The 15908-nt window shown below is 32.5% G+C and overlaps 2 long non-coding RNA genes across 7 annotated transcripts in view; one reads left to right on the top strand and one right to left on the bottom strand.

Moving 5' to 3' along the window:
- The window catches only part of LOC129298558 (uncharacterized), a 43751-nt gene extending 31035 nt beyond the window's left edge, over nt 1-12716 (top strand). The window contains exons 4-6 of one of the 5 annotated variants that reach the window (XR_008590381.1): nt 3008-3266; nt 4256-4575; nt 12592-12716. This is a non-coding gene — a long non-coding RNA (uncharacterized LOC129298558). Of the gene's footprint in view, nt 1-3007; nt 3267-4255; nt 4576-8150; nt 10364-12591 lie in introns of those variants that run through there. The other 4 variants (XR_008590378.1, XR_008590379.1, XR_008590380.1 and 1 more) reach the window with 4 other exon arrangements.
- LOC129298578 (uncharacterized) lies at nt 662-12996 on the bottom strand. 2 transcript variants are annotated; one of them, XR_008590390.1, is made up of 6 exons: nt 12863-12996; nt 12468-12770; nt 10626-10696; nt 10347-10441; nt 10069-10228; nt 662-1427 (listed from the first exon to the last, which is right to left on the bottom strand). It is a non-coding gene; the product is annotated as an uncharacterized LOC129298578 (long non-coding RNA). The 2 variants fall into 2 exon arrangements; XR_008590391.1 differs by lacking the exon at nt 10626-10696 and having other exon boundaries at nt 663-1427; nt 12863-12995.
- Nucleotides 12997-15908: the final 2912 nt, after the last annotated feature.

Below are 15908 nucleotides of genomic sequence, written 5' to 3'. Positions count from 1 at the left end.
AGAGAACAAATATCTATAGTAATTCTAAGACAATCTATAGACAATTCCAATATAGGATATAAATTAATGGGAGTAGATTTTATCCTAAAATTCCACGGCTACTATTAGGCAAAAACATCTAGAAGTAAAGATAAAAATTTTGAAGAAAATAGAGTTAGAAACACAATCATAAATGAATAGAGAGTTCTAACTATCTACATATTATCAATAAAAAAAAATTCATTAATGTTATAAGAATAGAATTATCTAATGCCTTAATATTCTCGGTCAGGGTTCAACAATGTGTTGCTATTGTCAAGAGGTAACGAGCATAAAAAGTAATTCTAAGGTACTCTAGGTTATCATGAACTTGCCACATGTCAAGGGCCATATGATATCAGAATCATTATGATAGTAAGACCTTACCCTATGAAGCCTCCATAGGGAGTTCTCACTACATGATAGTGTGATGAAATGTAGGCTCTTATCTTAAGATGGTTTGGTTGGTAAGGTCAGACGATGGGTTGCTGTTGTTAAAAGGCAACGAGCATAAAAAGTTATTTTGAGGTACTCTAGGTTGTCATAGCGATGAACTTGCCACCTCGACCAAATGGTATTGGAGCCATTTTTGATAGTAAGATCTTACCTTGTGATGAAATGTAGGCTTTTATCTCAAGATGACTCAATCACATATTCTAGAATGATACTAAATGGTATCAGAGCCATTATGGTAGAAAGACCTTACCTTGTGAAGTGATAGCCTCCATGAAGAGTTCTCATTACATGACAATGTGACGAAATATAATATCTTATCCTCAAGATGGCCCAGTTAGGTAAGGTGCGATGATGGATTGCTATTGTCGAGAGGCAACGAGTGTAAAAAGTTATTTTAAAGTACTCTAGATTGTCACAACGATGAATTTGAATTTTTCATATGGACCAAATAGTATTAGAGCCATTATGATAGTAAGACCTCATCTTGTGATGAAATGTAGGCTCTTATCTTAAGATGACTCAATTACATACTCTGAATTAATACTAAATGATATCAGAGCCATTATGATAGGAAGACCTAATCTTATGAAGAGGCAGCCTTTATAGAAAGTTCTCACTGCATGATAGTGTGACAAAATGTAGGATCTTATCCCCAAGATGGCCTAGTCAGGTAAGGTTTGATGATAGATTGCTGTTGTCAAGAGGCCACAAGTGTAAAATGTTGTTTTGAAGTACTCTAGGTTGTCACAGTGATGAACTTGCCACGTGGACCAAATGGTATTGGAGCTATTATGATAGTAAGACCTCGCCCTGTGATGAAATGTAGGCTCTTATCCTAAGATGGCCTTGATCACGTACTCTAGGTTGATACCAAATGGTATCAGAGCCATTATGATAGTAAGACTTTGCCTTGTGAAGACGATAGCTAGATCAATGAGGAGTTCTTGCAAATCCTAAAACAGTTAGATGGAGATAAAAAAAATAGTTAAATTCCACTCAGGAGGATAAACAAAGGCTTAATAGCAAATTTCACTGTCAAAAGAGAAATTTTATCTATTATTTTGTGTGTTTTCAAATGATTTGATAAATTATTTTTTTTTAGTAAAAGTGAATTGTAAAGTAGCAAAACTTAGTTCCAAAACAAATCTTCATCAGATGACAAGCAATTTTGTCTTGTTCCAATTTTGAAATACAATTATAAATGGAAAAAAAATTCTATACCAAATTTTTTAATTAGAGAATTCTTATAGGGAAAATTCAAAGCCCAATCAACTAATATGGCCATCCACTCTCAAAAGTCAAAATCTTAACCCTTAAGGATTGTAGATTATGCTCCTCAATACCTTGATTCATTACAAACATATCAACAAGTCATTAACCTTCAAACAAACAAAGACCCTATAGTAGCGTGTGTCATAGAGCTAGAAGTCTAGTGAGAGAAAAAGATAATATAATATGATACCCGAAGAAATTATAAGAAAATACAAAAAAGAATATAACTAGATGCATATAGGAATGATATAGATAGCAGTAAAACCTAATTTGAAACATACAAGAAGAATAAGTAGATAGAATTTTAAACATAGAAGAATAAGTTAATGGCTAAACCTTAGACGCAGAAGTAGACAAAGAATGTTTAGGAAAAGGAATATATAATTGTACAGATAGTATAATAAAAACCCTAAATGTGCAAAAGAAAGATATAATACTAGAATTTGTACCAATAATAGAGTAATTGGTTGATATATTCACAAAGCTTTTGACTGAGGAACAATTCACCATCATATTAAAATGTTGAATCTTAAATTTCAATGAGTTGTAACGTATCTCTAATCCTTAAACTTATGTTTAATTTCATGCTTTAATATGTTATACAAGATCTCACATTAATTCTTAAGTGATTTATTCATTTAAAGTGAAGTCTAGAGTAACAATCAATTCAAGTCTGAATTAGTAGCATGCACACATGAATTGGCATTTCAGAAAGTTTGGTTTAAGTGCCTGGACTAAAATATTTAAATCAGGAGTCAAGCGTGAATCAGACTAATATGACTCAACTTTAACCATCTCAAGCGTGAAGGGTCATAAATGACCTTAAATTCAACTATAAGTCATTTATATTTCTCAACTTCAAAAAATCATTGCTTCCTTACCTTGGTGTTAACTTATCGTTATGTGGATCCCACATGAATTGTTTTAATGTTTCTTATTATAAAATATTGCTTGTGGGTTCCACATTATTTTTATTAATGGGTTAAGGGTCAATTTTATCCATGAAGCATACATAAAAGGTCCTCTTTTATTGCTTCCTTTGATACTATTTCCATACCCAAAATTGTTCATGAAGCCTTATCTCACTTAGGTTGGTGTGCTATAATGGAGGAGGTGACTTGGTCCTTGGTAAATGTGTAACATCCTCAATTTCTTAATCATAAGTTTAGAAGTTAATCGAGGATGAAGTGAAAGTTAGTATGGGATTAGAGATTTAGATGATAAATTGATATTTTGACTTGTTTGTGTGTTGTGTGAGCAGATACAGGCGATAATAGTGCATTTCAGGCTGAAGTAAGTGCGCGTGGTGAGAATAAATCTCATTGTGCCACATGCCGCTGCTTGTGCTGCATGCGCTGCGGCATATGGACGAAAAAATTACCTTCATAAATTATAAAATTTTAAAAATTTTAGAGGATTAAAATTGAGGAACACATGAGATAAAGAGAGGAGAAGGGCTGAGAAACTAAGTCAAGCCATTTTGGAGCAGTGAAAGGTGATTCGGATTAATAACTTGTCAGGTAAGCTACGTATTACTCTTACCTTCCATTCTACATAAATTTTTTTGAAAATGAATTATAGGAAAATTGAATCGAGGAAATTTAAAGGGTTTGATTCTTGCTCAATAGTAATAAAAAGATTCTTGAAAGTTAAATTAGAACTTTATGACTGGTTTAAAGCTGAACAGTAGAGCTTTAAACCTGTAGGCTCAATTTTAATCCTTAGAAAGAGAACGTTAGGGCAAAAAATCTGATTTGAGTGAAATAAGACTGGTTGAGGTGATGTGAAGTAATAATTGGGCAGTCATAGACTTAGAATAGATAAATGAAAAAGAGTTTATGAATGAAAATAACCCTAAGTAGTAAAAATGAGTTTTTGGTCGAAATGGACTAAATGACTAAAATGTGTTAAATGTGTTCAAATTGACATATTGGATGTATGAGTGGAGGAAGGAAGCTTGAGTGATAGTTGAAATTCACAAGTAACCTTTTTAGTGACAGAAGGGTTGAGGTAACTGAATAACTTTCTTTGTTTGACTGTTTATTGTAACTGTATGTTAGTATACTATGTAGTGCATGGAACAGTTTTAAATTGAGCATGTTTTATAGCATTGAGTAATTATTGTGTGTGAAATGACTTTTGGTTGAAATAAGCATTGAAATGTGTGTTTTTGTAATGTAAAATATTATTTATATATATTATGTGTAAGAAAGTGTGAAATGGTAAATGGGAACCTTAAATGGTTCGGGAAAGCATGATCATAGAGGTGAAAGTTCACCCGAGTATAAGAGATGATAAAGACCATATGGCAAGGTTTCCTTAGTACCTACAAGGGTGCGGTGTTAAAAATAATTTTCCTTAGTACCTTAAAAGGTGCAGTGTTGGAGAAGATCTATAACATCCTGAGTTTTAATTCCCTGATTAATTAAACCTAATTAGAGTAATTAAATTGAAGTGGTGTATGGCTAGAGAGGTCTAATAATCTTGTTTGATGCTTTTTCAACCTTAGTTGTGGGTCCAGTATCAAGGCAGACCACCTGGGCATCAAAAGGAGAAAAAAAAGGAAGAGTTGAAGTTGTTGTGCCATACGCCGCAACACGTAGATCGTCCGCTGTGGCGCACAGCTATCTCTGAGTGAGGGAAGACTTCTCTGTGCCATACGTCGTGGTGCATTATGCGTCCGCCACGGCGCATGACCATTTTTTACACTTTATCAGACTCAAAATGAGACAAAAAAAGAAAGAAAAGAAAGGAGAGGCGTGCTAATGCTCTGCAAGGGTTTGTTTAAGGATCACTTTGAGAGTATTTTGAAGGCTACAAACACCCAAGGTAAGTATCATACCCATTAATTTCTTTTTTGCTTCCACATTTATGAGTTTATAGTTAGGGTTAAATAGTGGAAGTAGGATTTCGGTCCATATAGGTTATGGGTTTGAATTTATTGACTCAAATGGAATTAATGGGGGCATATTAGAGTATTTAAACCTACGTATGATGAGTTTTGGTGGCATGGGTTGTTAGACACCATAAATGTCCGAAAATTCCATTTCTTATAGGTGGTTGGAAGTTTGTGATGCCATTAATAGAAATTTAATGGCTCATTAATGCTATTGGGAGCTAAATGTAATTATTAAACCTAATGGTTAGGCTCCACCTCTTATAAGGTGAAGGTTGGGCAATTTAGAAGTAGAGATTGAGGGTTCAATTGTTTGAGTTTGTTGTATTGATAGAATTCAATTTAGTTGATTGTAGTTTTGGCCCTTGGTCAACTATTGGGTGGAAATCCAAACTTAGAAACTAATTGATTGCAGGATAAACCTTTGATCTCTCAAAGGTTTAAGGTAACCAAGGGAGGAAAACTCTACTTTAGGTAGTTGTATGATAATTAATGGTTAATTGATTTTTGAATGTGAGATTTTGAATGTTACATGCATGGAATTGATTGTTAAAATAAAAATTATATGTGAGTTTCATTGAATGCATGAAAAAGCATTTCTTGGCTTGAAAATGCTTATACTTTTAAAAGATGAATGTGATGATGTGTAGAGGTATTTATGTGTTAGTAATGAAATGTATTTGAGAAAATGATGAGAATACACACTTGGGTAGCGCAAGGTCGTGAGTCCAACATGATTGTTGTAATAGTGAGTGTATGAAAGTGAAAAGTAAGAACAAGTAATGATTATGGCATGATCAGTGATGGGAGTTTGCCTAGGAATTTAGGAGTAGAGAAAATTCATATGGTAATTAGGCTATCCTTCGGTGCACAAGGCTATAGCCTTGTCCCACTGTTAGTCGAGGGATTAGAACCTAGCTATCTTCACCGATTCAGTGAGGAAAATAACTTAGGATATGAGACACCCTAGGGATTTAAGAATGGGGGAAGCCATAGTCCGAGAGTAAGTCCTGTGATCTTTAGCCGAGTCACACCTCACAATTGATGAGCTTGGGTAGTCCAGTCACACGGACGAAGCCCTAATTCATGTTATAGCCCACAGTTTCAGTCTGAGGAAATAAGGAGTATATAAGACTGGTTGATCATTGCCTAAGTAAATATATGACGTGTCACACATGTTAAGTGGTGGCAGGTTGCAAGAGTATAGGTCTTGTCACATATCTGAGAATATGGCGACAATGCACCTAGTTATGTGAGTAAAGAAGCTATAGAGTGATAAATGATAAAAGGTGATATATGAGAAAATGTTTTATAAATTTGATCTTGTTATGCATGTAATTGTTTTATAATTGATATATAACTGCATAGGGTAGGTTTAATCTTGGTTACTTAGTGGCTAGACTCACCCCTCTTATTTAATATTTTTTAGGCTTTAGCTCTAGTGTTGAGAGGGAGAAGACTAAAGATAAAGGGAATTAGTACATTCCTTCTTATATGCCTCTAGTTTTGATGTATTTGTGTAATAGCATATAAATTGCCAATTTTAGGAGGTAATAACTTGCACTATTTTGATTGTTAAAAGTGTTAGAATTGTATTTTGAACCCTCAGTCTTTGGGTATTTTTATCATATATATGTATATAGGGCCAAAATACTAATGCAAGTGTAGAAATTAAGATTTGAGCATGTTTTGACTGATTTAAGTTCAATGCAATGTTAATTTATCTCCCCCCTTTGTTTTTGTTAAATTGGGGTTGAGGAGTGAATTTTTGTTATAATGATATTTCGATGCTTATAACGTGTTGTTCTAGTAGTCTTAGGTCTATTAGACATGGTCCAGGTGTTAGGAAAGGCTTTTTACAGTTGTTGAGAGTTCTGGACACTCACTTTGTGTAAAACTATTAAAAAGTGGTTAAAATGTGTTTGGGTGTCCAACTTCCTAGTGTGACTTGTTTTGGAAGTAAAAGTTGTGCCATTAGTTAGTACGGGAAAAGAACTTTTTGTAGACACCTAGATCACGTCATTCAGACGTCGGATGGAGAATCAAGGCGAGTCGGAAGTTCCTCACTTTTGCTGTCAATTTGACAGCAGAACCAATTGATTTTTGTGCATCACGTCGCGACGCATTGCTTTGTATTTCAGAACATAATATATTTTCAATCATTTTTGACTTTTTCACTCCTCTGAAGTATCCCATGCTTTCGAAACTTATTTTTACTTTGATATGAAAATTTTTTATCTTTTTTCTATTTAGAAAACTTGGAATCCCTTATTTTTGAATTAAAAATTTATAATCACTCTTCGGAGATAATCCCTCAATTACCATGAGCTTGATTTATTAAATGTGTTTAGTGGAGTGAGACGTTACAAGATTTCCTTATGGCCTATTGAGGTATGGTGTTGGAGATGAGAGACTCCTTAGGGTCTTTATGATATAGTGTTGGAGTCAATGACACTCCATTGTGTGTATTGGGGGAAATCATAGTTCATATTGTGCATTAAAACATCTTTGGTTGGGTGATTCTTTCACCGCAGTTGAGTTCAAGACTAATAAGAGTATACATTGGTCTGAGATAAGCCTATGATTTCATGTCGGGTGATTTAGAGGTTGGGTTAGTAGAGATCATGCTAGCATGTTATGTGATATGATGAAATATGTTGAGATAACATGGAATCCTATGTGATTAAGGAAAAGTTGAGAAATGAAATGAAATATGAGATATAAATGCTATTTTTTGCTTTCTTACATGGTGATCTTCATGAGAAATCTACCCAAAGCAACCACTTAGATTAGTTGCTCGAGGGAGCATAGGAAAGTATGTAGCTTAAGAAAGTCTGTATATGGCTTGAAACAAAGCCCCTATGCTTGATTTGGCAAGTTCAATAATATGGTTTAGAAATTTGGTTCAAGTGAAAGTAAGTGTGATCACTTTATGTTTTATCGAAGAACAAGTGTTGTCATAATTCTTTTAGTAGTGTATGTTGATGACATCGTAATTACCGGAAGTAACACTTTTGGTATATCTTCACTTAAATATTTCCTTCACTCTCACTTTTAAACAAAAGATTTGGGATCACTAAAATATTTTCTAAGAAGGGCATTCTTCTAACTCAAAAAATATGTCCTCAATTTGTTAAAAGAAATAAGAAAGCTTAAGACCTTCACCATGGAATTTTCCTATGATCTATAATCCAAACCTTGATACTGATAATAGTGCACCTTTTGGAAAACCTAAAAGGACATATTAGATTATCATAGTAAAATTGCATGGTGAAGCTGAACTATCTCACAATGACTCAACCTAATATTACCTATCCAGTCAATGTGCTTAGTCAATTTATGGCATCTTGGAAGCTTTAGAGAATGTATTATATTACTTGAAAGAGACCCCAAGTTGAGGCATATTGTATAGTAATTGTGGTCATACTGATATTGAGTGTTTCTATGATGCAAATTGTGATGGGTCCAAAGCTACTAGGCTATGGCATTGAATATTATGTATTTATAGGAGCAAACTTAGTTTTATGGAGGAGCAATAAGCAAAATGAAGTGTTTAGATTGGGTGCAGAAGCATAATATAGGGCTATGGCACAATCAATTTGCAAGGTGGTATGGATTTATCAACTATTGAAGGAAGTCGGTCTCAAAACATCATTACCAGCAAAGTTATGGTGTAACAATAAAGTTGCTCTACACATAGCCTATAATCCCGTGTTTCATAAATGTATGAAACATATTGAGATTAATTGTCATTTTGTTCATGATAAGATTCAAGAGAATTTCATCTCTATAGGGCATCATAGAAGTGGAGATCTGTTTATAACAGCTCTTGATAGGGCTCGAATTGAATATCTTTGTAACAAGTTGGGCATGATTAATATTTATGCTCCAACTTGAGGAAGAGTGTTAGAATATAAGATAGTGTATATGTTAGAGTTATAGGTGAGTGTTTAAACCTAAAAGAGCGCATAAGGAGCAATTTATATTCCATAGCAATTGTTCTAGACTAAAAAAATGTATTCATTCAAACCCATCAGATATCATTGCAATAATTAATCATCTACACAGCAAGTCAAAATTTAAAGGAAATATTGTTCAACCATTTCAATCGGGAGCAATACATATAGATGATCAATTAGCATAAATTATGATTCTTATGATGTCCAAGGAACAAGTAAAAAAGCTCATTCAAAACTAAGAAGAAACAATCTAAAAGAAGCCACAAAGAGGTTCAAACATGATTAGTAAGTGAAGTGGTTGCCAAACATTGCAAGAAAAGTGAGCATCCCTTCTAAAACAAGAACCACAATATGACATGTGATTTACATCTAATAAGAGAGAAGAGATGAGAGAGAAGAGAACAATGAGTGCCATAAAAAGGATTCTTAAGATTTTAATAATTTAAATGAGCTCCATAACAAGGATTGTTAAGATTTTAATAATTTCAAAGAAAGAGTTTCTTGACATAAATCCCTATTCTTAAAACACGAGTTTTTCCCCAAATCTCTACTCTTAAAAAGATACTCGTTGTGATCCTTATTGAAAGATACTTTTAATCGTTTCATGCATTTTAAGAAAAATTATTTTTTCCTAGTATCATAAAACAATGAAATGTATTTTTATTTTTACCTTTGACTTTAAATTATAATACAATTAGATTAGATATCTTCTCGCTAATCAATAAAGGGTAAAATTAAAAAAAATGATTTAATTATTACAAAGTGCCTACATTTTGGACCAAAATTTACTTTTAGAAAATATCCTATAAATAGGACTGGAGGAAGTATTATCTATTGTTTATTATGTTTCACCTCTCCATAGTAGCATTATGTGTACATGGCTAGATATAAGAGAGATAGAGGAGGCAAATAAAATCAAAGATAATGATTCAATGAGTTTGATAGAGTTTCTTCACCTAGAACTCCTTGCTCTCTCGGATCTTCAAACTTCTATGCTATTTTCTACTATTCATTTTGTTTCACACTCTCTTGTTGCATTACCATCCTTGTAAGGGCCAAGGATGCTGAGATTGAACATCGGTAACAAAGCATGTTCTTTTATATATATATAGAAGAGACCCATCAAAAGGAAGTTCCTTGCACTTAAATCTCTCTATATTTGCTATGGATAGGATAGGGTTCCGGATGTGAGAACAAAAGGTGAACTCAATACCTTCGTTTCACACCTAAAATCATTAGTTCTGATCAAAACTCAAGCTCCAAAATACATTATGTCACCCAGGATTATCAAAAGCTATATAATAAGCAAGCTTTACAAATAGATACGAACATTGCCAATTTCAAATTATGCACAACATTGTCCGTCCAGTTCTCTAAAAGCACAAACCACCGAGGTATTCATACATGGGCTAAAATATTTATGCACAAGCACAGCTTGGGAAGAATCAAGGGAAAAAAGAAACTCACATCGCTGAGGAGCGAACCCATCCTTGGTGGCAATAGGGGAGTCAAAAGCGGAACTAGAAAGGCCGGTGTTACTGTTGCATTGGTTTCCTAACTAAATCATCAAGCCTTTGGTTGTTTAAGGGAAAAACTTTACTTATGTATGGTGCATATCACATGATCCCTAGAAGGAAGACAAGCCATATGATTGCAATGTATTTAGTCATATTCATGTAAGTAGAAACAGGGATAACAATATCTTTCTTTAACAGTGAAACCTAGGCAAGGGAAAAGTAAAGTACCATTTCTTCTTGAAGGATATTTCCATCAGTTTTCTACCTAAGTTAATTTCAGTTGCCGCAGCCCCAGGTACATTACGGCTATCCCAGCACACGGCCTGACAAATAATTACACATATAAAAGCACTTATTATTGTTCAAACTATACATTTCTTTTGTGGGGTAGGAGGGAGGAAAAAGGAACCTTGAAAATCAAAAGTTTTATTCAAAATAGAAGCAATATAATAAATAATCTCAAAAATCAGAACATCACAATTATGGAAGTATAGCCTAGGAAATTACCTTATAAGTATTCACACCATCATCAACTGCTCTTTCAAGGTTATCCTATACACTGTCAGTACTTCATTTATCTATACATCATTATAATTGGATCACAATACTTACCTCCGCTTTCCTCAACTAAAACAGAATCAACATTCCAGCAAAAACAAAGAGGAATATTCAAATTTATTTGTTGCCTTCCTTATGGCCACATTCAAGAACAACAAAGAAAAAAGTACTACTACAATATAATTAAAAATTAAGATTCCACATTCTTCCTAACCAAAAAAATTCCAGGGACAACATTTCAATTGAAGATTTAAAGACATGTCATATCACTGTTAGCATTCAAATTGCATCCATATCCTACATAAAATCAATTGTAGATTTACACCTATATCGTTTTGGTAATTCAATACACATACACGCCTTGAGCTTATGTGTAGATCTTCATTTTGGAAGCTCAAAACGCAGTTAGACACCCAAAACACAGCTAACCCCTCTGAAAAACAGACAAGGCATGGTAAATTGAAACTACATTCTTCCTCTAAACCACGTTACTGGAGAAGCAACCCTGGGGCTACTTCCATGTTGAACATGTCTGTTGAAGCATTAATTGCAAAATCAAAAATTTTCAACAACCAACAGTGCCCTCATCTCTTTTCCATGTCTGGTTCTCCTCTTAATTCTTGATTGCATCAAGAATCCCAGTTACAAAAGTGTGAATTAAAAAAGCAGCAATTCCAGTTCCAAAAATCTTTGTATCTAGATTTATGATATGATTTAATTTAACCTATTTAGCCTATCATAGCATTAGGCCTTAAAATTTAATGTGTGTGTGTGTGTGTGTGTGTGAAAAAACCCATGAATAAAACAGAAGGCTTTTTGGTAGGTTTAGTTTTCCAGAGCACACATTGGTAAGTTTCGCTTATAGTTTTTAAAACATTGCGCTCTGATAATAGTGTTTCCACAGGTCTTTTACGTAGCAATGAGATAATCAATTAGCATAAACTATAAACTATTATTTTATTTTTTTATTAATATAAACTATTATTCCTATAATGTATGAGCAAATAAAAAAGCTCATTAAAATAAGAAGACACATTCTCGAAGAAGACAAAAAAGGTTCAAACATGATTAGAAAAGAAAGTGGCTACCAGACATTGCAAGAAAAGTGAGCATCCTTTCCAAAACAACTATAGAATGGGCTGCCAGAGTTGCAAGAAAAGTGAGCATCCTTTCCAAAACAACAACCATAGAATGACACATGATTTACACATCAAAATAAAGATAGAAGATAACCATAAGCACTATAAAAAGGGTTCCTCAGATTTTGATCGTTTTGAAGAAAGAGTATGGCTAAGTGAGTTTCACAGAGCTTCTTGACCTAGAACTCACTGTTCTCCCCAAATCTCCTCTCTTAAAATGCTATTTTCTATTGTTCTTTACCTAGATATATAAGAGATAGAAGAGGTATAGAAAATCAAAGATAATAGCTGACTGAGTTTGATAGAGTTTCTTAACTTATAACTCATTGTTCTCTTGGATCTTCACACTTCTATGCAAATAGTAAACCCACCGAAAACAATATACAACCCCCGTGTCAGAACCAACAGTCATGCTTATATGGCTATAATAAGCAAATCGCCATGTAAAACCCATTTAGCATGCAAGGTGAAATCAAGCAAAGTGGACAATTCGATCCATAGACCAAGTGTGTTCGACATAATCCAGAAGAATCACTCAAAATAATCGAAAAACCATAAGCCTCATAATATAAACAAGTGAACTGACAAGATCCTAAACGGTCAATCAAACCTGGCTTTGAGAAGGTGTGTTAGTGACCAAAAGAGAGCTTACAGTGTATGGAGGAAGACATTAATTGCAAACTTCACCGACGTCGTCGCTAAGGGAAAAGGAAAACGTAGAGATTTCTCAGTCAGGGTGTAGACTCCTCGTGATGCGACACAATTTTTATGTTCAGATTTTTATGGGAGAAGAGGAGCATGGAGAAACGCAAAAGCGTCCGAGTTGGCCCCGTCATCTTCGTCCATCAAGTCACCGGCCTCCGACCGAACTCCAATGCCTCTCCGTCGGCGTCGGATCCCTTCTGTCGTTCTCTCCAGACCTCCGAACTTCGATTTCAAGAAGCTCGAGCGGAACCTTTAAGCAAATGAAATAGGAGAAGCAACAACAGTCTTCAATTAATGAAAATTTGTTGGACGACCAAAATGAAGAGAAGCAACAATACTTACTGAGGCTACGGATTGCTCCTTGCTTTTTTCCATGAACAAGGCATGAGAGACTCTGTCGCTTGGCTTCTGTTGCGATATGAAGCTTGTGCAGGAGGCCAGTGTGAAGAATCACTCTGTACTACTCATGCATGATTAGGGAAATAAAAAGCCCCTCAATTTTTTTTTTCTTTTTTTTTTTTTTCAAAACAGAGCCCCAGCGGAAATTTTGTTCAACGGAAACATTTGAGTAATCGTCATCTATAATTTAATTCTTTACCGTTAAATTTGAATTTGAATAAACTTCATTTTTAAATTTTGAACAATAGATTTTTGGCGAAAAAGAAAATCATTGGACCCAAGGCGTTAAAGTCTAAATTTTTCTATTGATTCTATTTTATTTATTAATGTTGAATTTATAAGTATTAAATTATTAAATATTATTATTTTCAGTTTGGTAATTTTATTGTTATTAACAATGATTAATTTTTATTAATTTAATTTAGAAATATATGTATGCATGCACGCGTATACAATTTTCATGATAGCCTATTTGCAAATATAGACATATAGTCCATGTTATACTTCATGTTATACAATTAAACTAAGCAAATAATTCAATATTTATTATATTTATCAATAATATAATGTTATATATTAATAATAAATCTCTTATAAATTTTTAAATTTTTAATGATAAATATCTTATATATTAATGATAAACTATTTGTATATTAACGTGAACCAATCATATTCTCAAATTTTAAAAAATTTGATTCATATTTTCTGAGCACAAATTGTTTGGATCAGTGGGCTAATTTATCCACTTGTTAAAAACAAAACTTAATAATTTACTCCCTCTGTTTAAAAATATAAGGCATTTTTAACCGAACCTCATCTCTCAATAAAGTAATTATCTATTTTTTAACTAATTCTATCTTTTCATATAAAATACTCTACAATAAATATAAAGTCATTATCAATAAAAATACTTAAAAAAATAATATTTACACTTCGGAAGACTAAAAATACCTTACATTTTTTAACATTCAACTTCTTAAAAAATGTCTTATATTTTTTAATGGAAGAAGTAGTTGTTTTCAATAAAGAATGATGAGTAATTTTTAAATTTTTAATTTAAAAAAAATGAGGGACTATAACAAAATTAGTGATACTAATTAGAACCTTCATTCACTCAAAAAAAAAAAACAAGAGTTAAATTTCTAATTTGTCATTCAACTTTTTCCAGATATACTAGGCACAGCGGTGAAAATATATACGGAGGCCAATCGTTGTGTCAATTGGTTCAATCATTCATGTTTGCTCATGCACCGTGATGAACTGATGGGCCATGCCTAGCCCATTACATATAAATTATATGATCAAGTTAAAGAATTTCATTTGACTATTCATTTAAGAGTATATGATATTTTAAACATACATGTATAATTTTTTTCTTCAACATTTAAAAATGGTATAATAGGCATCCTCACATTGAACAGTTGACTTTAATAATAGTTGACTTATAAAATTATAAAAAATGACTTAAAAATTACATATGCCCTTGAAGTATTGTTCGAGTAGCACTCAATCCTTTAAATTATTAGTCGAAGTAATTTTATCCTTAAAGTAATTAAAATGATACATTTTTACCCTTGCCATCAAATTTTCAACATTGATGGTTAGAAAATACTAACTGGGACTCCAACGTTAACCGTTAATAAATTTAACGATAAGGAAAAAAATATCTTGTTTTAATTACTTTAAAGGTACTACTATAAAATAATCTTACAGAAGCACTTATTTTTAAGCTATAAGAGCGCTTATTTTTAAGCTATAGGAGCGCTTTTAAAGCGCACCTATATAGCTAGCGCTCTCATATATACGAGAAGCTTTATAAAGCTCCCATAAAGATGGCCAATAGGAGCGCTTTTTATAAAAGCGCTCCTATATATACAAACTTAGGGCATATGAGAGTACTTTTTGTCTAAGCACTCCTATGTGCCTACATATGGGAGTGCTCCCATATGGCAGTTTTATTTAAGTACTCTCGTATGTTGTTTTTATTTTTTTATTATTTAAATTTTTTAAAAAATTTTTAGTATTTTTACAAATGACTTATTCCAATATTAAAAATTAATTCAAAAATAATATTATTAAATATAAAAAATTGCATATACAATAAAAGAACTTAAAAATAAAACAACTACTTCAATTTCCTAACTAGCCTAATCTCTAGCTAATCTAACAAATGAAATTATTAGTATTTTTTTAACATTAAAAGCTAGCTACCCATCACAAATAATCAATTATATATTTTGATCACTTCTCAATTATACCTTCTATTTGATCCATGTTAAAATGTGAGGATTTTGCTCCTGCAAAATACTACAATATGGAAATGAAAGCAACATATAAGTGATTAACATTATATTAATTTAATTTTAAAACACTTGGCTTATATTTTCAAGAACAATTAACTCTTGTTGTGTGATTACTTTTCTCAAAAACTTTATCACATAGTATCCATACTCTCAAACTTTGTATTTGTGTAGGTACATATAAAATAATAAAAGATATCATCATCATTCAAATATGATAGAAATAAATTTTAACTTAATTACTAAAACTTTAGAGATGAAATTATATATATATATATATATATATAATTCTGATTTATTGGCAAAAATCCAATGGAGTCTTCCTTATATCTTGAACCTTTCAACATTTTTCAAAAGTTCTACACCAATCCAAAATAGCATATTCATGGTGGTGGTTTTTTCTAATGAATAAGGGTCTTTTAATAATTGCATCACAAAATTTAATTTCAATTGAATATCTTGGACTTATAGTGAGATTTTAGAATTCCTTTCATACAGGTGAGCAAGCAAATACATCTCCTCATTTAGAGAAAATTATAAACTTTAGTGTATAAATTTTAGTATCTTATTTTCAAAATTTAATATTTTCTGCCCTATGATTAAATTTTACCTTCAAAATAAATCATGTTCTCTAGTTCATTGAATCATCACATGAAGTAATTTTGTGATTTAAATTAAACTAACGAAGC

The sequence above is a fragment of the Prosopis cineraria genome, unplaced genomic scaffold, assembly GCF_029017545.1.
Source record: "Prosopis cineraria cultivar Desert tree isolate PC_DT_omini unplaced genomic scaffold, ASM2901754v1 PC2, whole genome shotgun sequence".
Classification (NCBI taxonomy): Eukaryota; Viridiplantae; Streptophyta; class Magnoliopsida; order Fabales; family Fabaceae; genus Prosopis; species Prosopis cineraria.
The sequence above is the reverse complement of the archived record's forward strand: the minus strand, read 5'-3'. Positions and strand labels throughout refer to the sequence as shown.